The sequence below is a fragment of the Hyperolius riggenbachi genome, chromosome 1 (assembly GCF_040937935.1).
Source record: "Hyperolius riggenbachi isolate aHypRig1 chromosome 1, aHypRig1.pri, whole genome shotgun sequence".
Taxonomy (NCBI): Eukaryota; Metazoa; Chordata; class Amphibia; order Anura; family Hyperoliidae; genus Hyperolius; species Hyperolius riggenbachi.
The window spans coordinates 476,502,792-476,529,075 of record NC_090646.1 but is presented as its reverse complement, the minus strand read 5'-3'; the positions used below and the strand labels follow the sequence as shown (position 1 = coordinate 476,529,075).

At 42.4% G+C, this 26,284-nt stretch overlaps 1 long non-coding RNA gene and 1 gene segment (V, D, J or C); one reads left to right on the top strand and one right to left on the bottom strand.

Moving 5' to 3' along the window:
- LOC137528857 (T cell receptor delta constant-like) overlaps positions 1-26,284 on the bottom strand; it is a 348,846-nt gene that overhangs the window by 256,915 nt on the left and 65,647 nt on the right.
- LOC137554526 (uncharacterized) lies at positions 16,936-21,469 on the top strand. Its single transcript, XR_011027370.1, has 3 exons — positions 16,936-16,992; positions 18,394-18,500; positions 21,383-21,469. It is a non-coding gene; the product is annotated as an uncharacterized lncRNA (long non-coding RNA).

The window sequence follows — 26,284 nt, the reverse complement described above, 5'->3', positions numbered from 1 at the left end:
AGGCAATATACATAGACTTGGTCCATCTCCATGGATGCTGTTTAAAGGGAAGGTCCGAGGTAATTAAAAAAAACAAAAATCTACTTACTCGGGGTTTCCTCCAGCCTCTGGCAGCCATCCTGTGCCCTCGCCACAACTTTGCTCCCAGGCAGTGGCCTGGGGTCCCCTCTAGTGCATATGTCAACCTAACAGATCAGCATCTACTGCGCCTGCGCAAGAGCTGCTCGGGGCCGCGCTGAAATGGTCTGGAGTGAACTGCACAGGCACAGTAGTTCTGCGCCAAACACTTAAGATAACGTCAGCACGATCGCGAGTGGATCTCGTGCAGGAGCAGTAGATGCCCGTCGGCATTTGCACCAGATGGGACCCCCGGGCCACCGGCTGGGAGCAGAGCTGTGGCACAGGAAAGCTGCCAGGGGCTGGAGGATTCCCCAGGTAAGTAGATTTTTTGTTTTTTAATTATCTTGCATCTGTCCTTTAAATACTCAGATAATTAATACATTTAAGGGCTTGGATTTAACACAATGGTAATTTCTACCTTCACCTACTTTATTTTACATTTCCAAGCACTTTGTCTGTATCATCTTTTTCTAGCAATTTTCTGTTCTTTTCTAGTATTCATTCTTTTGATACCAAGAAGCTTTGCAATACAATCAACTAGGACTAAGGGTTAACCCCACCACTGGCTCCCAGGAGGATGTGTGGGTACCTACCATCACAGATGTGGAGACAGCCCTAAGGGGTTATCTATGGTGCAGTCGAAAAGCTCAGTGCTCTTCAGCGGGAATAAGCATAGGAGTAAATTAGTTCTCCTTTTCCATTCCTGTTAAAAGCTGACACCTGGAAAAAAAAGATTCTTTTTAATCCATGTCTAGTCTTGTGTACCAAATGCAATCTTTTTTCTCTGGTTCAGGGAAAAAGGGTAGAAAACACACTAAGGTAATCCTGGGAGAGAAGGGGATCACATGGAGAAGGGGCACTAAATGGGAAAGGCATACAATGGGATATATCCACATAAACTTGACCAGCGCTGCGTAGTAAACAGTGTGTCACTCCCACCACCAACACCTAATGGAGAGCGGCTCACCAAGTTTGTTGGACCACAAATCACAATGGTCAGATGCGCATGTGGGGCATTCAAGGCTCCCCTCGCCTGAACGATCCGTTCCACCCTTGCAGCAGTCACCATATGCAGATTGAGACCCAATACTTGCACCTTAGCATTTCCTCAGAATGAAAAAAATAACGCTCATAGTGCAATACTGTATAAAAACTTTAAAATTTATTCCAGGTTTGCACTTACAGATATTGCAGAGTTTGAAAGCTTAAGGTAGCCATACACTGGTCGATTTGCCATTAGATCGACCAACTGACAGATCCCTATCTGATCGAATCTGATCAGAGAGGGATCGTATGGCTGCCTTTACTGCAAAAAGATTGTGAATCGGTTTCAGGCTGAAACCGATCACAATCTGTTGAGCTGCTCCTGCCGCCTGTCCCCCGCCCCCCCCCCCCATATACATTACCTGAAGCTGGCTCCGGGTCCTCTTCTCCGCGCTGCATCGCATCCCGCACCGCATCCCAGTGTACACTGTGTCACTCCGTGACCAGGAAGTTCAAATAGAGCGCCCTCCATATGAACTTCAATGGTCACTGGAGTGACACAGGAAGTTCATGTACGCTGGGATGGAAGCAGGAACAGAGCAGTGCAGCGCGGAGAAGATGCCCGGGAGCCAGCGTCAGGTAATGTATACTTGATTGGATCGGCCGCCGCTAACGACGCGCTCCCTACCCGCGGGCGATCGACGGTAATTTCCCACACGCCGCGATCGACGGACCGATCCGATTTCGGGAGGAAATCGGATCGGCGGGTGCGTTTAGCGCAAACGATGGGCAGCAGATTCGATCCCAGTGATCGAATCTGCTGTCGCAACGGGCACAAATCGAGCCAGTGTATGGCCAGCTTTAGAGTTTTTGCCACGGGCTCTCCCCTGTCTGGCCTCCCGGTCTGGCCAGCAAGTATTCTCAATCCCTCTGTGTGGAGACCCTCCAGCTTCCTCCTCTGGTCTGTAGTGTCTCAAGCATGCCGTTCGTAGCTCCGCCCTATTGATTTCGTCACAAACACATGACTCATCAGGGGTGGGAAGGGACAGGGGCGGGGACTGGAGCTATGGAGGAGGCGGAGGAGCGGCGGAGATTGATAGGCAATTGTAAACAGTCGGCTGGTGAGTGGTGACACGCTGCGTGTCGACAGCGCGGCTGCGATTTATGGGGGTAGAGCAGAGCGCAGGGGGGCCCTGGAGGGACGATATATAGCAACAGAGGCTGGTGATTATATGCACAGCCAACCTCTGTCTTCTATTAGAATTCTTAGAACCCACCTCGGATTCTCTTTAAAGCAGTAGTATCAGCCATACTATGCCAGGGAAAAAAACTTATATATAAGTAGATAAATACTTTATCTACTTACATAACACATGTATTGTACTGTCCACATTTGGATTTTAGTGAATATTATATAGTAAATGACGAGAATTCTGTTCCTGGTGGGGGCCATGTCTTTTGCCCACAGTTAAGGCTAACTCGTAATGTCATTTCTGCCCTTTACTTTTTTTCTTGTCTCCTCCAATCACTGAGTCACCTCAGCCTTGCTTGTATACACAAGTGAGTAGGGGATCAGGTTTCAGATAAGCAGCAGGCAGGGAAATAAAGGGAAGAGGAGGTATATAGTATAGATAAAAAGAACTCACAGCATGCAATTCTTTGGCACCGACTACTAAAGAGCCAGTGCTCCTAAGGTATATAACTCCAACTCATAACAGCAGAAAAAGTTTTGAATACAGGATTAGCATCTTTATCACTTAATACACTCAGACCAGTTGCTGTTGAAATTTTATTTTTATGGTGACAATACCGCTTTAAGGATCCTCTGCATGGTCTTGGGTGTAAATTTTTTTTTTTTTCCTTCCTTTTTTTCCTTCTCCTTCTTCTTTTCCTTTCCTTTTTTTTTTTTTGCAAACAATCAGCAGCTCAACAAAAGCCATGTCCCAACCTGTTAACTTGGCTTCATCAGAGACCTCCTGTAGTTGGGAGTAATTTGCATCATAGTTTGCGTTAACATCTTTATTATATAATCGACTAAGCTAAAAAACAAAAAACAAACACTAGGTCCTCTGAATCCAATCCCACCCCTCCCCTCTACCGCCCGAAACCTGTTTTAGACCCCCCATCTTATTCCTGTCCGCACTTCATTACTAGCTACAAGGGCCTATTGCTTCCTTTGCCGTAGCAAATGGACACATAAGGCAATAGATAACTCCCACCCCTTCTTCCACCTCCTACTTCATTCCTCTTACCACATCCATTCACCATTTACCTATACATTCACCCCATCCAACTATCCATTTATTCAGGGACTGGCCTCTTCCATCATTAAATTCAAATTATAACCTACTATTCCATAGTATACACATTTCTTTCCCTATTCTACAAGTAGGTTGTATTCTATCTTCTGCTTCTTCTACCACCTCATTACCTATTTCATCCTCCAAAATTGCTGTCATCTCAGATACCCATTCCTGAACCGATGGTGCTCCTTGTGTTTTTCATAATTTTATAATAAGTTTCCTCGCAACTGCTGTTCCCAGGATCAACAATGACTCCCACACCTGACCCAATCCTTGAGCTCCATCCAGTACTCCAAACAGCGCCCCCATTATATCGATGGTTAATTGCTTAGTAAATTTGTTTTTTAAAAAATGTTCTACCTCCATCCAAAAATTCCTCACTATAGGACATTCCCACATCATATGTACCAAAGTACCGCGTTGATTAGTACACTTCCAACATAGATCATTTGCTATTAGGCCACTACTTGCCATCCTTGCCGGTGTAAGATACCATCTCGTTATGAGTTTGTATTGCGTTAATTGAGTACTTGTATCTGAAGTAATCCAAATTGAGTGGAAGATCTTATCCCATAACCTCTTATCCAGTTTTAGGCCTACCTCTTTTTCCCATTTGGTCACATATGCGGGCAATGTCCTATGTGAGATCTCATCTAGTAAATTATTGATCTTTGATAGCGCCTTTGGTGGTCTAAATTTTCTCAAGAACCACTGTTCATATGTGTTTATATCCTGTCTTAACGCTACGTGTTTCCTTATATACTCTCTCCAGAAACTAAGGAGTTGTACTTTGCTAAAGGCTGTTAACTCCCCTCTATCTAGGACCGATATGATATTTAGTTTTTTACAACCTATAATGTGAATAAATCTCATATCTGTATCTAGTTTATTGGCCCTACACCAAGCTCTGTCCTTAGCTGGAGCAAAATCCGGGTCAGCTGCAAGAGTCATCATCGGGGAAGGACCTTCACTAAGGTTCCATTGCTTAATTATCCCCGAAAAGATTTCTAATGACGGTGTCAACAATGGATGCGAGGTAGATAGAACAGCTCGTTTAATTTTTTGTGGTACCCATGACTCAAATGACTCACGGCGCAGATCGTCACCCTCCAGTCTTACCCAAGTTCTACTATTATCATCAATTCTCAGTTCTAATACCCGTAGCAAGTGAATACCCACATAGTATCTGTATATATCCGGAGCAGCCAAACCCCCGTACCTCTTACCTCTCGAGATCATGGAGTACGACAATCTGCGCCGAGTCCTAGACCAAATGAATTTTTGTAATATGGCGCTACATTCCTCAAACCATCTACCGGGGAGGGATATAGGCACACACTGCAATCGGAACAGCATCTTCGGTAAGATCATCATCTTAATAATCGCAATTCTTCCCATAATATTAAAAATTGAGCGATCCCAATTTTGTAATGCCACTTTACTTTCACTCAAAATATTCCCAAAATTACAGTTGTACAGATCCTGTGAGTGTGCGCATACATTCACCCCCAGATATCTGATCGATTTTTTTTCCCATTGGAACCCGGAGTACTCTTTGATAGCTTCTTTTGTCTGTGACGAACAGCCCAAGTCCAAAACATATGTTTTTTGTCGATTTAGTTTGTAGTTCGTTTCTTTACTATATTCGACAAATAAGCTCAAACATTTTTCCAATGAACTTTTAGGCTCAGACAAAGTTAAGAGTATGTCGTCCGCATAGGCTATTATCTTAACTTCTTCATTTCCCACTTCAATACCTTTTATCTGAGAATCCAATTGTATACTCCTGATTAATGATTCCAGACAGAGATTGAACAGCACCGGGGAGAGGGGACAGCCCTGTCGTACCCCATTTGTTATCCCAAATGGTTCTGAAATATAGCCATTTATTTTTATTCTGGCTGATTGATTACTATATAATTGAGCTATTTTAGATATAAATAATGGCCCTAGTCCGATCTTCTTTAATGTGTTTATCAAGAAAGATCTTGACACTCTATCAAATGCTTTCTCTGCATCTATTGCTACAAGTATTGCTTCTTTTTTACTGGCTCTAAATCTATGTGCGACATCAATGGCCGTATAGATATTGTATTTCATATGCCTACATTTCCTAAATCCCGACTGTTGTTCCCCCAGGACCAACTCCGCCGCCTCTTCCAATCTATTTGTTAGTATCTTAGAGTAGATCTTAATATCACAGTTAATGATGGAGATCGGACGAAAGTCCGAACAGCTCAAGAGTGATTTGCCCTCCTTTGGTATTAAAGAGATTATAGCTTCATTTGTTCTATCAGAGAATATCATCTCACGATCATCTTCATTAACCATTGCACAAAAGAACGGAGCCAAGGACTCTGAAAATTGTTCAAAGAATTCCAATGGGAATCCGTCTTGCCCCGGACATTTCCCCTTAGCAGAGACCTTAATTGCTCTCAAAAATTCTTCTTTTTCTATTGGGGCTTCCAGTGACTCTTTTGTAATATGTGGCATGTCAGTTTTATCTAAAAAAGGACACTCATTTTCTGTTCCCAAACTACTGTTTAGATTATATAGCTTTTGATAATAATGCACAAATGCTGTACCTATCTTTTGCGTTGAAAATTGAAGATCACCTCTCTCATCCTCTATCTTTTCAATAAACACTGTACTTTTTTCTTTTTTTAGTAAGGATGCCATAATTTTTCCTGATCTATTCCTTCCAATTCTGTATTTTTTCCTAGTATCTTTATAATATTTTAGACATTGATCATCTAATAACTTATTAATCCGAGTTCTGACAGTATTCCATTTTGACCGGACAGGTTCTCCCGGACTTTGTTTGAGAATCATTTCTAATTTATTATACTCATCCAATAACTTATTAAGCTCACTTTTTTTTCTCTTGTTTTCCTTGCGTTTATTTTAATAAATATGCCTCTTAATACGCATTTTAGCGTGTCCCATAATAAACTATGTGATATACTGGGGGAGCAATTAAATTCAAAAAATTCCTTTATAGCATTTTGAATCTCTCCTATAACCTCTTTATCTTTTAGTAATTCTGTCTGCAAACGCCAACTTTTGGGACCATGAATTTCGCTAAAACCGTTTATGGACAGTCTTACTGGGGCGTGATCTGAAAAGGATCTATTACCAATACTTATATCCACTATGTCTCGGAGTTGGTCCTGGGGGATCAGAAAATAGTCAAGACGCGAGAACATATTATGCGTTTCAGAGTAATAGGTATAATCCTTAATTCCCAGATTAAATATACGCCAGGCATCCATCAATTTGTGAGATTTTATTAAATCCAGGCATACATCTTTCTCTTTTTTTGAAATGTTCCCAATCCCCCCGGTGCTGTCCAAACTCGTATCCATGGTCATATTAAAGTCGCCTCCTATAATAATTTTCCCTTTCCCCCTCTGTTTTACTACGCCCAAAATTTTTTTTATAAATTTAGTTTGTCCTTTATTCGGGGCATAAATATTAGCCAATGTTACTACATGACCCTCAACTTTACCCAATACTATCACGTATCTAGCTTCCACATCTTTATATATCTCTTCTATCATAAAATTTAATTTCTTATGGAAAATGATCGAAACTCCTCTGGTCCTCTGGTTTTTTTAACTGAATTTGCATTGTTTATGCAGGTCGTGTATTTTTTATTTAGTAGGGATGGGATCTTCCCTTCTTTAAAATGTGTCTCTTGTAAGAAGCCTATATCAATATTGTTTCTATTTAATTCTTCTAAAATTCTACTCCTCTTTAATGGCGAGTTTGCACCTCTGACATTCAATGTTTCAATTCTTAGAACATTCATTTTTATTTATTATAGAAAAGTTAAAAATCCGTGATATAGAGGCCAGACCCGGTTCATACATACTAACCATTCATTCCTCATGCAACCAACAGCAAAGTCATTATCAAATGGTCGGCCGCACCAGATTTCTTTAAGTGGTCGACTTGTGTCTCTGAGACACTCTTGCCCACGCATTGATCTTATAGATTGCTACTACCATGGAATGACGGGGATATATTACTATACCCTCTTAGAAAGAGAGAGAGCGAGAGAGAGAGAGAGAGAGAGAGAGAGAGAGGGAGAGAGAGAAAAAAAAAATGCATGTCGGATAAGTAAGGGGAAGACTCCTATCTACTAGACAAGTTCTGTGGTCTTTCCCATCCCTCTATTTTCACATCGTCTAGCCCTAAGAATGATAGCACTTCAACTATCGGATCACCATCTTGGATAGAGAAGCTTTTTCCATCCACTGTGATGAGGATTGATAGGGGGAAGCCCCATCTATAGCGACCTCCCTTTTGTTTTACAGCCTCTAGGATGGGCTTTAATAACCGTCTTCTTTGAATTGTTCGTATTGAATTATCATGAAACAGTTCAATATTGTATCCTTGATACTGCAGTCGCCCCTTGGTCCTGGCGGTATTCATCAATTGCTCTTTTTTCTTAAAGAAATGCATTCTACATAGTACATCGAAGCTTCTCCCTGTACTGATAGTTCTTTCTTTTCCTACCCGATGCACTCTGTCGAGTTCAATAACTGCCGGGGATTTTTCTCCCAGAATCTCTGCAAACATATTTTGCACAGTAGCATATAGGTCTTGAGGGGGAACCGTTGCTGGAATTCCCCTAATCTTGATGTTATTGCGTCTCCCCCTATTCTCCAAATCATCCATTTTACAGCTTAGGGCCCATAACTGCTGTTCTTGTGCCAGTAATTTTTCTGACAGACGTTTAGTATCTGGGCCTAGTGACTCCACCTCTTTTTCTAGGGCTTCCATTCTTTCTGTTATTCCTGCAATTGCTTCCTTAATTGGTCTCATTTCTTCGACCACTGCTTCCTTAATGGCTGTCTGTACCGTTTCCACCATTGTTGATTGGATCCCTATTGAAAATTCTTTTAGGATTTCTCTCATTTTTATTTCAGAGATTCCTTCAACCTTTCTTTCTCCTTCTATAAAATTAGTTTTTTCTTGTTTTGTCTGTTTCTTGTTCGGGGTTTGTATTTCAGCTGTTTGTATTCCCTTCCTCTCTGTACCTCCTGGGCTAAGGGCTTTGCATGCTTCATTTAATCTTCTAATATGAGTATTAATCTCCTTTGGTGTAACCGCACCATGTGCCCCCATCAATAAGCGGGGGGAAGATATAGTTGCTCTAGGAGGTGTAACTACTTGTTTCGTTTGTTTAGATTGACCATCGTTCTGAGGGCTTAAACTGAACCCAAAATCATTTAGGTCTCTTTCCTGCTGATTAGCCCTCGTTCTGTTTTTAACTACTTTTGCCATGCTGGAACTTATGTATCTCAGCAACAATTCAGCCTCACCCGGCAGTTGCTATAGCCTCCTCCCACTCCGTTGATATTTCAGTTCTTAGGGCCTAGATCTCCTTGAAATAAAGATTTAGTAATGAGACTATTTTAGTTCACAGTATCAGTGGTCAGAGGCGGAAGACTACCCTAATCAATAATTTGTTCTTCTAATATTCCAATGGGAGGTACGGTAATTTATTGAACAATAATAATAAATAATGGCAATAGGAAGTGGTGGTGCCCTAAGAGGGTAAGTATAACAGCCTAAATGTTATGACTGTGTTGTAAAAAGTTTATGTCATAAATCTGGCAGTTGTCATTGCTGCTCTCTCCTAATGATTCCCCACAATGCGACTATGCGTTTGACTTCTGTCTGAGGAAGGCCTTTCCTCTCTCCCTTCCCCCCCCCCCCCCCCGCTCCCTCCCCCTCCACCAAGCAGCTAAATTAGGTCTCTAATACTTCAAAAGGTGGATAGGGCAGAGCAGTAGGCAATAATAATAAAAAGTGATAGGTAGTAATGGGTAGCAATAGGTATATAATGCTGGTAAAGAAGTAGTTTAATCTGAGTATATGGAAATGATGTTTCTATCTATTGAGATCTATTAATGTTTAAATCAGATTTTTAATTTCTCAGATCCAGCAATACAGCAATACACCCATAGCCGTTAAAACAGCACTACCAGCTCACACCAGCACACACTCAATCAATATAAATTAAGGATCAGGCAATACCGCAACGGCTATAGTGCATATATCGATACCTACCACCCTGCAGTGCTCATCAATGCTCATCAAGCATACAAGGGTATTAGGCAGATGTATTAACCGATGTATAAACGCTTACAGTACTCAGCAAGCAAGTGCACTAAGCCCTACAGTGCTCAATCACATCACCTCCCCAGTGCCCTCACAACCTCATAGCCTCATAGCCTCTTCGCCAGCGGCCACCAGACTATATGCAGATATTAAACAGGTATTAGGTACAGATACAAACACAGATATAGATGTTAGGCAGGTAGCTAGACAGCTACTAGATACTGGTACTATATACTGATACAGCTACCGGTACTGGGTAAGCATCAAGCACTAAATACAAGTGCTGCTGGTTACACGTGCTAAGTACAAATAATGACAAGTAATGACAAGTAATGACACTAAGTATGACACTAAATAGTAATGGTAGTGGAGGTGGCATTAATACCAGTGGAGCTGGTGCTGCCCTATTGCTGCCCAGCTGCCCAGCTATCAATCAGCTCATACGCTCATGTATCGAGCCCGGCTCGCCCACCACCCTCCACCATAATATACCCCCATATCACCATCTCTTGAAGTGCCAGAACGGGGACAGCTGGACAGGCGGAACAGGGGCTGGAGGCCAGCTGCTCAGACGGAGGCCTGGACACCAGAAGGTGGAAGAAGCTGGGAGCTGGAAGCTGGAAACCAGAAGTCGGGACAGGAGCCGCTGTGCACGCGGTGATGTGCCAGACCAGCAATGCGTCAGACGCCAAAGCGATCCGCTTCTCCCTCTTCCTCCTCAGCCACCTCCTTCCCCGTCAGCTGACGATGACAGCGCAGCCGTTGCCGTAGACCGCCTCACTCTGCATCCTATCCACGCTATCACGCTATGGCCGCTCAGTCTCTGTACCCCGCCTCCATCAGCAGTAGCATCACTTCCTAGCGCTGACTCAGTGCTGCTGCTGCTCGCGCATCCTCCTAGTTTTATGGTGACAATACCGCTTTAAGGATCCTCTGCATGGTCTTGGGTGTAAATTACTTATGTAGATTACAAGTACAGTATAGACTACAACACAAAAGGAGAAGAAGAACCTACTTACTTTAGCTTACAATCTCAAAACCTGCTAGACAGAACCATCTACATTTAATGGTGGATCATACAAAATCCAGCACATCATCATTATGTCCTGTGGTATTGTATAATATTGTGTAAATGTAGTTGTCTCATTGATTTTTGTCTCTTTTTATGTTTTAGAAGCCTTCTGTTTATGAACTCAAGTCATCTCAAAAAGTTGCTGGTCTGCCAGATTCAGTCTGTCTTTTAACAGATTTTCCAACGCCTAATACAACCCTAAAGTTACACGATGGCAGTGATGTAGACCTAATTACAGCAGCTGTGCTAGATAAGTCTGTAAATGATGTGTGGAGATATAGTACAATCATATGGGATAATGAAAACCCCTCCAGAAACCTTCCTTGTTACATGGAATATAATGGACAACCTGTCCTGCCAGATATAACAGGTATAATATTAAAATCATAATCAGCATTGCATAATAGCATTAATTAATTGTATAATAATTATATTAAAAGTAATTCCTATGAAAGGACACACTTCACCTCAATCTGTAAAAATCGTACAACTCCTTCAAATACGAAGTTAGCACAGGTGTCTACTTGGACAAACACAGATCCACCTAATTCCTGTATTGTGTTTTGGGACCTTGATACCCTTCTGTGGAAGTATTAACACTTTAGACTTGGATAGCCATTTCTACCCCTGTATGTCACTTAAAGAGCATGTGCCATGTTGGATGGAGGGACTTTATGTCAGAGATTTAGGGATCTGTGGAACAGTGAAACCAAAGACAGCATCTGCCATAACTGGTACATGTCAACAGCGCCGGTTTTAGACTTTCTGCTGCCTGAAGCAAAATTTAGAGTATGCGCCAGCACCCCGCCTGATTGGTCGCGTCACAAAGCTTTTCCTCTGGCCATGGTGATCTCTTGCCGGTGATGGGGTTTCACTGTAGTATACCCTATGATGTCATAAGAGAGGGGGCGCAGGTGCCAACCGTCAATGAGGTTGGGAATTCGGGGATGCGTGAATGAGGGGCTTAGTGTGTGTGCTAGAAAGACAGGTGGGAGAGTGGGGAGAAGGCAGGCGTCAGGTCGACCAAACTGTTTGTCCAAATGCCACCCCCTACATTTTGCCGCCTGAATCACCTGATTCAGGTGGCTTCATGGTAGGCCCGCCCCTGCATGTCAGCCGTTTACTGAAGGGAGTGGGTGTCTCTAAGTATAAATGCGATAACCAAGCATACAGAGCAGCTTGCAATTTTGAAATATCTATTGTATCTATTGTACTATCAGAGAATATAAGGAAACACCCCCATCCCCATCCTTATGCATACCTATCTCTCCCTCTACATAATAATGACAAAACTTGTGGGGTGTTTCTATTATGCATTAACTTAGTACCTACCAAAAGGGATTTAAAGATGAATAAGAAAGAAAGGATAACTTTAAAACCCCCAAAAATATTAGCCAGTGAGATATTAAAATACTCTAGTCTAATACTGTTCATCTTACAGAAGAACACTTAGATGCAACTTGCCTTCAAAGATGTCTGTAAAGGTGGCCACTAACGGTCCAATTTCTAGCAAAAAAAATAATTCAAGCAATCAAATAATTTTGCTCGGAAGGGAAATATCATAATACACCAATCACTACACCATAAACAAAGCAATCTTTGCTTCCTATCTATCAAATTCGACAATAAATTCAAATTTTGGATTGATGAAAATCCAATATTCCTTCCTATCTATCAAAATTGACAAGAAAATCCAAATTTTATGTCGATAAAAATCCAATCGGACGACTGTTTTTATAATCATTAGTAACCAATTGTGCCCATTAACTGAAATTATTTACAATCAATCCGATCACATTCGATCAGAATTATCTGATCTATGTGCTTTCCACTCAGAATTATCTGAGTGAAAAGCATGTATGTAATGCCTGCAGGTTATACTTTGACCACCCAGAGCAACAAGGCTGGTAGCTGAATAATGGAAGAGGCTACACAGGTTGCCCAGAACAACTGCAGCTCTGGGCTTCCGATATCGCTACAAATAAGACACAATGGCAGCGCAGTGCGATGTTGCGCTGCCTTAGCGATAGCAAGCATTCAGACAGGTACAAGACAGGACTATAAATCGGAGCGTAACTAGTAGCAACCGCAGCTCACAGTCATGTCCACGGAAGCAGAGCAAGCAGGCTAACAACAGTCACCAGCAAGCATCCACCCAGGCAAGACTCCAGGATAGAACGTAACTAATAGCAACTGCAGCCTATAGTTACGTTCCCAGAAACTAGAGTAGCAGGAATACTACCAGTCACCAACGTGGTGATGGCAGAATCCAAGCTATCAGGATAATGGACTTCACTGATCCACCGCGGATGCAGTGAATGTCCATCAAGCATGGAACTAGGCAATACACAATGATAAGAAAAATAACAAACAGCTAAACTAATGGATAAATATATATTAGCAAGTCTGCATATATATTTAACAAGAAACTAGCTAAAGCACAAGTATTAAGGTCGCATTGAACTACAATAACAGATCTTTTACAGAGTGACAAAGTGTCCAGCAGACCAGCGTACTGACCGATATGTCAGGCAAAGTCTAAAATGGGAGGAAGACTTTTATGCCGGCATCAACCAATGGATGCAAGCATGCAAATTTCCACACAGCTGAATGGTAATCATTCAATCCTAAACTGGCTTGATTACCATTTGCTAGCTGGATGTGAATGCAAAGGACTCCCATATAGAAATACATGCAGTATTATGTAACAAGATGCATGCAGGAAATCCAGGGCTATCTGGCCGCAGCTCAGCTGCAACAAGCAATTGGTGGAATGATGACAGCATCCTGAGCTGCCCAGAACTGCAGAGCGATTGCAAATGACAATGAGATTTATTGCAAATGCACAACCGAATGCAAGCAAATAAGCCAGAACTGTCCGTTTGCAGCTCCACTGACAGAACACGCCACAGGAGGAATCCTGACAATGTAGCTGCAGACCAGTAAGAGTGCCCTTTTTTTCCCCTGCCCAAACCAAAGAGCTTGCAATCAGCACGTGAGCAGAACAGAACCATAGAGCAATGGAAAGGGGTGGATGAATTACATTTTCTTTGGCCTGCAAAATTCTTACATCTCAATTCTATTGAACATCTGTTGAATGTGTTGGAAAAATAAATTCACGGAAGCCCCAACTCACAGTTTACAGGACTAAAAGGATATGCATGCGAGCAACACAAACACTTTAATACACAATATTTCAGGTAGCTGCCACCACCTCTGTATAAGGACTGATAGGATTGTTAACACAACATAGTCTGATTGAAAAAATACAATACTTCAGGAAGCAAAAAAAAAAGCTAGGATTCTTTCTGCGGTGGTCAAATCAAGTATGTAGCCGTAAAAATGACCTTAAAGAGAACCTGAGGTGGGTTTGAAGAATATTATCTGCATACAGAGGCTGGATCTGCCTATACAGCCCAGCCTCTGTTGCTATCCCAAACCCCACTAAGGTCCCCCTGCACTCTGCAATCCCTCATAAATCACAGCCACGCTGCTGACAAACAGCTTGTCAGAGCTGGCTGTGTTTATCTCTGTAGTGTCAGTCTGCTGCTCTCCCCGCCTCCTGCAGAACTCCAGTCCCCGCCTGCATCCCTTCCCTCCCTGCTGATTGGAGGGAAGGGACGGGGGCAGGGACCGGAGCTATGCAGGAGGCGGGGGAGCAGCTGAGACTGACACTACAGATGTAAACACAGCCTCACAGCACGGCTGTGATTTATGAGGGATTGCAGAGTGCAGGGGGACCTTAGTGGGGTTTGGGATAGCAACAGAGGCTGGGCCTTCACCGAGAGGGGCGGTGGAGAGGCGGAGATACGCGCTGATTGACGTACATAGAGGTGGCAGCAAAATCCACGACCAAGAAAGTCGTGGATTTTGCCTGCCGAGTAAGGGGTGAGTTTAGGGTGATTGAGGGGGTTTTCCGCCGCGGTTCTGCGGCATTTTAGGAGGGAGAATAATGTTAATGAGGTTTTTAAAATAAAAACCTTATTTTCGGGAGACTTCAGAGTCTCTTTAAAGGACCGCTATCGTGAAAAATCTGAAAATGTAAAATAAATGCAAACATATACAAATAAGAAGTAAATTTCTTCCAGAGTAAAATAAGGCATAAATTACTTTTCTCCTATGTTTCTGTCACTTACAGTAGGTAGTAGGAATCTGACAGAAGTGAAAGGTTTTGAGTTAGTCCATCTCTTCATGGGGGATTCTCACGGGTTTCTTTATTTTTAAAAGAACTTAGTGAATGACAGTTGCTCCGTCCAACTGCCAAAAAAAGTGTGCAGTGAGAAGGGAGGCTGGCCAGCATCTTTGTATAAATCTTTTTCAGGGAGTGTCTTTATAAAGAATAAAGGCCATGCTGAGAATCCCCCATGAAGAGATGGACTAACCCAAAAAACCTGTCAGTAATATCAGACTTCTACTACCTATTATAAGTGACAGCAACATAGGAGAAAAGTAATGTATGGAAAAAATGTACTTCTTATTTGTATGTGTTTTAAATTTTAAGATTTTCACGACAGTTCCTCTTTAAGTCTTTTTATTGTAAATAGAATATAGATAATATATACAGAAAATTATTATAAGTAATAATTGTGAAGACAGTAGCAACATGATAAAATAAAAAAAACAAAGAAGATGAATACTTTAAGATTTGGAAGAAATATGTCCTTTGTGTGGAAGTCCAAGAATGTTCCCTTCTTTAAGAAAAAAGGGAAGCTAGCCTTGGATTCTCTCCCTAGCTTCAATCCTTAGGTGTTGTTAAACTAGAGAATTTCGATAAGATTTCAGTCTCTTCCTTATGTAGGATCCAGCTTTGAGGGCGGAACTCAGGGGCAACTCCTGTTGTGGTGGTTAACTACCCCTTACATTTGGGGGGAAATACTAGCCTCAAATATATGACCGGTCCATATCCCCAGCAATATGCATCGTACACAAATAATAATAGCAAATTCTGCACCCTCAAAGAATATATATCACATTAATAACAGACATGAATAGTATAGGACATTCTGTTAGTGAGAAGTGGAATAACGGGATTGTGGCTTATGTCAACCACATAAAAGAGATAGGAAAATGTTTTTCAGGTTACTAGCGAACAAACCGTATACTTTTCATATAGATCAAAAGTACGGTATCTTTTTAAAAAGGCAACAATAATATAATACAGCTATTCAATATGGCTAGGGCTATCTCCACTTCATCTGTCTCCTGCAGTGCTGGTGGTTTTATCTGGCAGCAGCATGCCAAATGGTCCATTTCATGCTAGAGTTACCACGCAGCTGGGAGCTGAAGGGGAGAGGGTGCCTTGCTTTTGTCCCAGGCAATTAAAAGACACACTGTCATCTAAATATAATGCTCCTCCTGAAGTAACCCCAAGTGCTTAGCCCCTGCACATACAATCTGGATTGTAACGTGAATCACAATCAGTGCAGAAAACCGATTGTGAATGTGTTTTTCACGGTTCATCCGTGACGCTTGCCTGCTCATAAAATTAAATATACATTTGGTGAATCCTTACAGGAGAAGCTTAAAGTACTCAAGTAGCATTTTTAAGCTAAAAACAAGGAACACCAAGAGCCCCAATAGTGTAATATGTACTGGTAAATGGTTACTAGATAGAGTAAATATTAATACTCACAAACCAGGGTTACCATTAGGCAACCACTGTAAAGGCAGGTGGGGAGATTTTCCTGACCCCACTCAGAAATAAGAAGTCGATCTCTGTAGATGAGAAAAAGGGGGTTCAACCCTCCACCCAGGGTGGACTCAATATTATGCAGGAGAACAGAGGCGCCAAAAGGATAAAAGGAAGCTAAATGAGCTTAAAAACCAAATTCTTGGTAAATAGAGGAGGTAGTGGTGGACTTACCTCCTCCAAGTAGACACACAACGACTGTAGTAAACACAGTCAACATATTTTATTTATGAACTCCAAGTATGCAACGTGTTTCGCAGGTTTGATCCCGCTTCATCAGGCAATAGCATATGTGGTCAGTAGAAGAGCCAGACACCTAGAAGAGGTGCCTGGCTCTTCTACTGACCACATATGCTATTGCTCCGTTGTTATTGCCTGATGAAGCGGGATCAAACCTGCGAAACACGTTGCATATTTGGAGTTCATAAATAAAATATATTGACTGTGTTTACTACAGTCGTTGTGTGTCTACTTGGAGGAGGTAAGTCCACCACTACCTCCTCTATTTACCAAGAATTTGGTTTTTAAGCTCATTTAGCTTCCTTTTATCCTTTTGGCGCCTCTGTTCTCCTGCATAGCATTTTTAAGCTGTTCAATACTAAATTATTTATACTAGCTATTTCTTGTTTTTTTTTCAGATCTACCCACTCAGCAATGTCAATTCACATCTGTTGATGAGAGTGTTAAAACAGGTATTTTTTAATTGAACATTTTGAACAAACCTGGGGCATAATTTGGATAGGTCCCCTGGTCATACCCCACATACTAAGTAGGAACCTTCAAGACTCCGTAGTGTACTAATAATGCATTTAATATAAAGAAGCGTTTTACAAAATATTTGAGATTTACAAAACAAGTATTTTATTTTAATGCAAGTAAAAAAAAAGTTATAATATAATACTGTACACACTGTAGATTGATTTTTTCATAGTCAGGGTACATGCAAGCAAAGTCCAAAATCCCAAATAAATGATTGTCAATTTTCCCCCAATTACAAAATGTGCAGTCAAAAGCCTCAAGGCTCGTACTCACTGGAAGATGGATCAGGGACTCCACAGCAATGCCACTCTACGAATGAGCATCCCCAGATCCATCTTCCTGCCCGTGGGAACATGAAACGGCACACAACGGGCGTGAATGACAGTTCAAATGATTGCAGAAATTTGCGGGTGCGCCATTGGGGATCTTAAATATCCAATCCACTCTGACAGTCTCAATAACTTAATCGCACATACATACACTGGTTGCAAAATCGTGGAAACAATTGCTTTTCGCGAATAAATCACCAGTCGCAGGAAAAACCGCTTGAAAAATCATGAAATGTAAGCTTTACAGACCACCTGAACCATGTCTCGAAAGAATGAACCGTGCGTGCACAGGATGCTTATGGCGCACAAGCAAGACTTGGGGGGGCCACGCATGGGCAGTTGCAAACAACTCCTGGCGAAGTTGCGTGGCTAATGGAGCCGCCAGCAAAAGAACGGAGGGAGCCCAGAGGACGCTGTGGGACCTCAAGGGGGTGGAGGAAGCCCCAGGAAAGTTCAATAGGGTATTTTTAGGACCTGCTCTGGGTCCCTTTAAGGACTATTACTTTTGCACTAATCATTCCTCTGAAACCCTGTACTAAAGATGGACTAAATCAAAAATGAGGACCTTAGTAAGGTAGCCACATTGGCTCTTCCTCCTTGTCTGGGAGCGTGGCTGCCATCCACTGTAGCCGCCCAAGGCCCAGGTCTCTGTGGCCTTTCCAGAAATCCGACCCTGGATGCCACACTTCTTACTTCTAAATGAAGCATATGGAGATGGTCCAGATTAGATTCTAGCAGTCCCAGGAAAACAGGAGAACAACCCAAATGATATGACCACAGAGTGCAGCTTTAAAATACTATATTTCTAAACTTTTATAATTTATAATAACAATGTTTATGCATTGTTCACGGGTTGGAAACAGTGGGCAGCCCTTTAGTGCGAAAAGACTTCTTTAATCAAATGTTACTTAATGAAGATCATTTTGGCTGCCATAAGGAATTTCATAGCTATTATTCACCTCTGCTTACAGTTGTTGTTTTTTCCAACATTTTATCTTCTTTCAGATGCACACCTGAACAAATTGTCCTTTTCAGTACTTGGACTGAGATTCCTGGTCATCAAGGGGATAGTAATAGACTTAATAACAACAGCAAATCTATGGTCATCTTAGGTAAAACAAAAGAAAATATACTTTTCTTTTATGTATACTGGGATTCCTTTTATTTTAAAAGATACAATGCCTGAAGTGGCGTGTGTAGAAAGAAAAACATGACTACACAGTTCCGATCCTAAATAGTAATATCTGAGCCAATTACAGAAAAAGGTGCTCCAGTGCAATAATGCTATTACATTTTGCAAGAAATGAAAACATTGCAACAAATGTATAACATGTATGCAACAATTGTGCAAAAAATGCAAAAATTAGGTGCAAGGCCAGGGCCAATTACAGAAAAAACTGCTACCATGCAAAAGTGCTATTGATGGGTGCAAAGAAATGCAACCATTGTGAAAATGTGTGCAAAAAATATGCAGAAATGTGCAAAAATTCTACATATGTATGTAAAAAAAGTGCAGCGGTAATTTGGGCTGGTGTAGCTACTAGCAGGTTTGCTCTCACGAGTAATCACAAGTGATTATCCGTGATTAAAATGAGCCTTAATTGGAGCAGGTGTACGGAGGGGATACAAGGGGTTATTTACCCATAATTCCGCCGTCCGCCCTGCGTTCCAAACAGCTTGCATGCATCATATTGGTCACGTTGCAAGCTTCAAGCCGGAAGGAGGAAGTGCGCCGGTGTGAGGCTTGCAACGCGACCAATAGGACGTGTGCAAGCTGTTTGGAACGCAGGGAGGATGGGGGAATTATGGGTAAATAATGCCTTGTATTCCCGCTGCACACTTGCGCAATTAAGCCTCATTTAAATCACTGGGATAATCACTCGTGATTACTCATGAGAGCAACAAGGCCACTAGTATTGATGAGCTGGTAATTTTGACGGTAGAATATTGGTAAATTTTACTGATATTTTAATATGGTCTTCTCAAATGAGCCCTCCCTCTATCAATGCCTAACACTAACCGACACCCCACCTGACACCCCTACGCAATATCTGACGATATTTACAACTAATCCTAACTATTCTCTCACTAGCCCTCCCTCTGCTGATGCCAAACATGCTGGTGCCAAAATGACCTGCTTTGTCACCAATTGCATAAGAATTTTCTATCTCATTGAGGCAGGGAAGATCATAATCTCCTTGATGGCTGTGACTACACAGGTGAGGTCAGCCACAGGACATAAAGGCCACAAATCATTACAAATGGTCCCCTAAAAGTGTAGTTTTCACTTTTCCAAAGAAACTAAAATCCTTTCAAAACATCTATGACATATCTGCAATTGTTCCGATGACTACTTATAGTTACAGTTAACAGTAAATGTACTAGAAAGTTAAAGCGACAGTAGAGTGAAGTTAAAAGATAATATAAAATTGTATCCAGCTGCAAAATGGATTGTATTGTGATGTCCTATATGAGATTTTGTACTAAAATGGAATTATTATTTAAAGGACACCTGACCTGAAGTGAGAGGGATGTAGAGGCAGCCATATTTATTTTCATTTAAGCAATATCAGTTGCCTGGCTATCCTGATGATCCTCTGCCTCTAATACTTTAAGCTGTAGCCCCTGAACAAGCATGCAGCCGATCAGGCGTTTTTGAAATTATTGTCAGATCTGACAAGACTAGCTGCATGCTTGTTTCTGGTGTGATTCTGTCACTACTGCAGCCAAATAGATCAGCAGGACTGCCAGGCAACTAATATTTTTTAAAGGAAATAAATATGGCAGCCTACATATACTTCAGGGTCCCTTTAAATTCTGCGTTTTAGCGTAGTTCCAGAATATTTTCAATAAATAGGTTTACTTCTCCTCTGAGATGGTAGCTTAAATCACACCGTTTTTTCCTGTAGTGACAGATATCCTTTTATACATTTTCACTTCAAACTGTTAACATCTGTATTTATCTAGTTATTTGTACAGTTGAAAGTATAAAAAAAAGAAAAACATAATCCTCTCTAAATTCATGCATAAATACTTCTTCATGTCAACTTATCATGAAAGATGATTGGTTTGGACGCCGATATTATTACATTACATTATTACATTTATTATTTATATAGCGCTGACATCTCCCGCAGTGCTTTACGTAGTATAAAGGGGCCCATACACCTAATGATTTTCCCGCCGATATACAGCCGTTTCGATCACATTGATCGAAACGGCTGTGAAAATCGCCGCGCACACCGCTGACAGAACGATCGATTTCCGTCCGAAATCGATCGTTCCCGTCGACCCATCCATGCGGAAGATTGTTCTCGGTCGCCGGCAGGTCGGGATTGTGTCGTTAGCGGCGTTTGAATGCCCGACGACCGACGCAATACAGCGGGTATACATTACCTGCTCCAGCCGGCGCGAGTCCCCTGGTTTTCTTCTCCGCTTTGGGCTCCAGAGCTACACAGAACTTCCTGCCCCGGCAGGAAGTTTAAACAGTAGAGCGCCCTCTACTGTTTAAACTTCCTCTGGACAGAAAGTTCAGCAGCGGAGCGGAGCCGGAGCGGAGAAGAAGACAGCAGAGAGGGACTCGCGACGGCCGGAGCATGAGGGGGGGGGGGGGGGGGGGGAGGGCAGCAGTAGCGGCAGCTCCACAGATTGTGATCGGTTTCAGGCTGAAATCGATTCACAATCTGTTTGCAGTAAAGGTGGCCATACGATCCCTCTCTGATCAGATTCGATCAGAGAGGGATCTATCTGTTGGTCGAATCTGATGGCAAATCGACCAGTGTATGGCCACCTTAAAGTACCTGTCCCTCAGAGGAGCTCACAATCTAATCCCTAAAATAGTCATATGTCCATCATAGTCTACGGCCAATTTTACGGGAAGCCAATTAAGCTATCTGTATGTTTTTGGGATGTGGGAGGAAACGGGAGTGCCCAGAGGAAACCCACACAGTGGGAACCCAGTGTTGGAATTTAAACTGTCTTTCTGTCTCTCTAGGATGCAACATAGAAGACATCACACCTGGGATCTGTGTCACAATATCCAGTATAATTCCAAACAGAAACTCTATTCACAAGTTGCCCTACATATAATCAATTCTATTCTCTTTTTTTCTATAAATATACAAAATTGTACTGATGTCTTTGAACTGAGCTTCAGTGGCATAATATGTGAATCTACTTTTTTTTCTCAGTCATAATCTATGGTCTTTTTTCTAATGAATAAACAGTTTAATCATTAATATTTGCATTGATTTCTATTATATGTAAAACATTATGAGTTTGAGCAATGCCGGAATCACACCGACAATTCTTTGACAGTGATGCATTGTTAGTGAGAAATTACAAGAAATTATGGTAACAGCTGCTGCTGATCAGAATTTTGGTGTTGCTGGCTAGTGAGGGGCCTGGCTGAGTAAGAAAACCCTAAGGGCTCGCCTCTCCTAGCTAGGGGCAGGTGTTACAGGTCCAATGTGGCTTTTCCCCAAAGATGTTCACATACAGATCCAAATGCACCATCATTACATTTTGTAAGTAAGCTTGATTTTGTTTTCTGGATGTGAACGACGTACGCAAATTCCCACGTTAGGTGAAAACAGCCCAATGAGTTCAAATGGGGTTTTACTCCTGATGTGAATTTTATATGAGTTTGTGCCTAGGATTTGTTTGGGAACCACATCAAGTGGTAATGAGGCCTTAGAGGGCAAGTGCTGACTGCATATTTGCACAACTAATGGGGGCATGTGACCTCTTCCCCTCCTGGGCATCTGCATCTACCTCTCAAAACTAGTGCCAGGTAGTAACTGCCTAGTTTTTGCAGGCCCTTGCTCCAATAGACAAATGGTAAATGGAACTTTCCAGTATGATACATCAGTTATCATTAGTTTATGGGGGTGTGGACTACTGGAACTAGGCAGGGTCAGCCTGTGCCTTGTTCCAAATGAAGGACATGGACACCTAGGAAGAGGCTGTACTCCCACTACCTACAGAAACACGCACCAAAGAGCTGTGAGCAATACAGGGAAGTGCAAAACTAGCCGTTGTTTTTTTTTCTTCTTCAATTTACCGTTTAGATGAACTTTGAAATGCATGTAAGCTGACTTAGAATAAAGATGAAACTTGAAGATTTGGAATATCATGCAAAAGTCCATGTATTATAGTAATTCAACTTAAAAGGTGAAACTAATATATGAAATAGGAACCCTTGGACTTTTGCATGATATTCTAATTTTTTGAGCTTTACCTGTAAGATAAACAGATGCTGCTAGGAGTTTGGCTTCTAATGTAATGTGTGGGCAAATTATAAAGGCAGCCTTTGAAGACTTTTTCAAAAACCCACATCCTCTGGTGACTGAGTAGGTATATCACATAGAGCGGTTAACTACTAGCAACAGGAAATGCTTAGAACAGGTGGCAGGCCAAAAACAAAACGCAGAGTGCTCTGAAGCAATCATTCGGTATTAACAAAGGCTAGGAGTTTGCACAGAATTTTAAATAAATATAAAAATTATAGCATTAGCAGAGCATTAGCAAATCTGAATACACCTTTTGAAGTGTCACTTTTTGAAATGCATGGATCTAATTAGTATATGTCAAGCTGGTATTTGTTGCACTTCTCGTATGAAATGAAGGTTGATATACTAATGTTGTAGAGCAGTGGAGAAACATATATACTGTATGTGCACTTCCTTAAGAGGTATTTTATTGGTCTAGAGTAGTGTTGGGCGAACAGTGTTCGCCACTGTTCGGGTTCTGCAGAACATCACCCTGTTCGGGTGATGTTCGGGTTCGGCCGAACACCTGATGGTGTTCGGCCAAACTGTTCGGCCATATGGCCGAACTAAGAGCGCATGGCCGAACGTTACCCGAACGTTCGGCTAGCGCTGTGATTGGCCGAACGGGTCACGTGTAGTGTTGGGCGAACATCTAGATGTTCGGGTTCGGGCCGAACATGGCCGAACTCCGAACATAATGGAAGTCAATGGGGACCCGAACTTTCGTGCTTTGTAAAGCCTCCTTATATGCTACATACCCCAAATTTACAGGGTATGTGCACCTTGGGAGTGGGTACAAGAGGAAAAATTTTTTAGCAAAAAGAGCTTATAGTTTTTGAGAAAATCGATTTTAAAGTTTCAAAGGGAAAACTGTCTTTTAAATGCGGGAAATGTCTGTTTTCTTTGCACAGGTAACATGCTTTTTGTCGGCATGCAGTCATAAATGTAATACATATAAGAGGTTCCAGGAAAAGGGACCGGTAACGCTAACCCAGCAGCAGCACACGTGATGGAACAGGAGGAGGGTGGCGCAGGAGGAGAAGGCCACGCTTTGAGACACAACAACCCAGGCCTTGCATGAGGACAAGAAGCGTGCGGATAGCAATTTGCATTTTGTCGCCATGCAGTCATAAATGTAATACAGATGAGAGGTTCAATAAACAGGGACCGGAAACGCTAACCCATCACAGATGTTCATTGTTCATGTTACTTGGTTGGGGTCCGGGAGTGTTGCGTAGTCGTTTCCAATCCAGGATTGATTCATTTTAATTTGAGTCAGACGGTCTGCATTTTCTGTGGAGTAGCGGATACGCCGCCGATCTGTGACGATGCCTCCGGCAGCACTGAAACAGCGTTCTGACATAACGCTGGCTGCCGGGCAAGCCAGCACCTCTATTGCGTACATTGCCAGTTTGTGCCAGGTGTCTAGCTTCGATACCCAATAGTTGAAGGGTGCAGATGGATTGTTCAACACAGCTACGCCATCTGACATGTAGTCCTTGACCATCTTCTCCAGGCGATCGGTGTTGGAGGTGGATCTGCACGCTTGCTGTTCTGTGTGCTGCTGCATGGGTGTCAGAAAATTTTCCCACTCCAAGGACACTGCCGATACCATTCCCTTTTGGGCACTAGCTGCGGCTTGTGTTGTTTGCTGCCCTCCTGGTCGTCCTGGGTTTGCGGAAGTCAGTCTGTCGGCGTACAACTGGCTAGAGGAGGGGGAGGATGTCAATCTCCTCTCTAAAGTCTCCACAAGGGCCTGCTGGTATTCTTCCATTTTGACCTGTCTGGCTCTTTCTTCAAGCAGTTTTGGAACATTGTGTTTGTACCGTGGATCCAGAAAGGTATAAACCCAGTAATTGGTGTTGTCCAGAATGCGCACAATACGTGGGTCGCGTTCAATGCAGTCCTAGGCCGAAGAGGTCATAGCCTAGGGTCACAAAACCTGTTTATTTGGGCAATTTCAATGGTGGCGAGTCTGACGTACATAAATCGCAGCAATGGCCGTTAGCAACGTCTGAATCTCACGAAATGTCTCATGCAGGTAGAAGACATATTGTTAGACTTGGGCTCCAAAGATGGGTTCCCTACATCTCTGCAAACCAGAGTTACAGGGCTCCAAATTTGGTAAAATCCCCCATAGGCTTTCATTGGGCCTCCTATTTACAGTTCAAAAATCTCACATCTTTTCAAAGGGCAATTACTCAGCAGTGGCAAATTTTCTAGCATTGTAGGGACCCTTAGGGGGAACATGACTGGTGAGTTTCGGGCCCCTAGGCCAAAGAGGTCATAGCCTAGGGTCACAAAAACCTGTTTATTTGGGCTATTTCAATGGTAGTGATGGTGACGTACATAAGTCGCAGCAATGGCCGTTAGCAAAGTCTGAATCTCACGAAATGTCTCATGCAGGTAGAAGACATATTGTTAGACTTGGATTCCAAAGATGGGGTCCCTACATCTCTGCAAACCAGAGTTACAGGGGTCCAAAATTGGTAAAATCCCCCATAGGATTTCATTGCCTCCCTATTTCACTTTCCAAAATCTCACATCTTTTCAAAGGGCAATGGCTCAGCAGTACCAAATTTTCTAGCATTGTAGGGACCCTTAGGGAGAACATGACTGGTGAGTTTCGGGCCCCTAGGCCGAAGAGGTCATAGCCTAGGGTCACAAAAACCTGTTTATTTGGGCTATTTCAATGGTAGTGATGGTGACGTACATAAATCGCAGCAATGGCCGTTAGCAAAGTCTGAATCTCACGAAATGTCTCATGCAGATAGAAGACATATTGTTAGACTTGGATTCCAAAGATGGGGTCCCTACATCTCTGCAAACCAGAGTTACAGGGGTCCAAAATTGGTAAAATCCCCCATAGGATTTCATTGCCTCCCTATTTCACTTTCCAAAATCTCACATCTTTTCAAAGGGCAATGGCTCAGCAGTACCAAATTTTCTAGCATTGTAGGGACCCTTAGGGGGAACATGACTGGTGAGTTTCGGGCCCCTAGGCCGAAGAGGTCATAGCCTAGGGTCACAAAAACCTGTTTATTTGGGCTATTTCAATGGTAGTGATGGTGACGTACATAAATCGCAGCAATGGCCGTTAGCAAAGTCTGAATCTCACGAAATGTCTCATGCAGGTAGAAGACATATTGTTAGACTTGGATTCCAAAGATGGGGTCCCTACATCTCTGCAAACCAGAGTTACAGGGGTCCAAAATTGGTAAAATCCCCCATAGGATTTCATTGCCTCCCTATTTCACTTTCCAAAATCTCACATCTTTTCAAAGGGCAATGGCTCAGCAGTACCAAATTTTCTAGCATTGTAGGGACCCTTAGGGGGAACATGACTGGTGAGTTTCGGGCCCCTAGGCCGAAGAGGTCATAGCCTAGGGTCACAAAAACCTGTTTATTTGGGCTATTTCAATGGTAGTGATGGTGGCGTACATAAATCTCAGCCATGGCCGTTAGCAACGTCTGAATCTCACGAAATGTCTCATGCAGGTAGAAGACATATTGTTAGACTTGGATTCCAAAGATGGGGTCCCTACATCTCTGCAAACCAGAGTTACAGGGGTCCAAAATTGGTAAAATCCCCCATAGGATTTCATTGCCTCCCTATTTCACTTTCC